Source organism: Arachis duranensis, chromosome 9 (genome assembly GCF_000817695.3).
Source record: "Arachis duranensis cultivar V14167 chromosome 9, aradu.V14167.gnm2.J7QH, whole genome shotgun sequence".
Classification (NCBI taxonomy): Eukaryota; Viridiplantae; Streptophyta; class Magnoliopsida; order Fabales; family Fabaceae; genus Arachis; species Arachis duranensis.
The window spans coordinates 62,216,515-62,217,639 of NC_029780.3; positions in this window are offsets into that span (position 1 = coordinate 62,216,515).

Below are 1,125 nucleotides of genomic sequence, written 5' to 3' on the forward strand. Positions count from 1 at the left end.
AATGATCAATTCTCCTCTGTCAACATCAATCACAGCCTTTGCTGTGGCTAGGAAGGGTCTGCCAAGGATGATGGGTTCATCTATGCACTTCCCAGTCTCTAGGACTATGAAATCAACAGGGATGTAATGGTCTTCAATCTTTACCAGAACATCCTCTACAAGTCCATAAGCTTGTTTTCTTGAATTGTCTGCCATCTCTAGTGAGATTCTTGCAGCTTGTACCTCAAAGATCCCTAGCTTCTCCATTACAGAGAGAGGCATGAGGTTTATGCTTGACCCTAGGTCACACAGAGCCTTCTCAAAGGTCATGGTGCCTAATGTACAAGGTATTGAGAACTTCTCAGGGTCCTGTCTCTTTTGAGGTAATCTCTGCCTAGTCAAGTCATCCAGTTCTTTGGTGAGCAAAGGGGGTTCGTCCTCCCAAGTCTCATTACGAAATAACTTGTCATTTAGCTTCATGATTGCTCCAAGGTACTTAGCAACTTACTCTTCAGTGACATATCTAGGAGGGAGTTCAGTAACTTTCTTACTCAGCTGACCCACTTGTGCCTCCAAGTTTCTAATGGAGGACCTTGTTTCAGTCATGAAACTTTGAGTGGTTTTGATTAGATCAGAGACCATGGTTGCTAAGTCAGAGTGGCTCTGCTTAGAATTCTCTGTCTGTTGCTGAGAAGATGATGGAAAAGGCTTACCATTGCTAAACCTGTTTCTTCCACCATTATTGTTGTTGAAACCTTGTTGAGGTCTTTGTTGATCCTTCCATGAGAGATTTGGATGATCTCTCCATGAAGGATTATAGGTGTTTCCATAGGGTTCTCCCATGTAATTCACCTCTTCCATTGATGGGTTCTCAGGATCATAAGCTTCTTCAGATGAAGCGTCCTTAGTACTGCCTGGTGCAGCTTGCATTCCAGACAGACTCTGAGAAATCATATTGACTAGTTGAGTCAATATTTTGATTTGAGCCAATATGGCATTCAGAGTATCAATCTCAAGAACTCCTTTCTTCTGATTCGTCCCATTGCTCACAGGATTCCTTTCAGAAGTGTACATGAATTGGTTATTTGCAACCATTTCAATGAGTTCTTGAGCTTCTGCAGGCGTCTTCTTCAAATGAAGAGATCT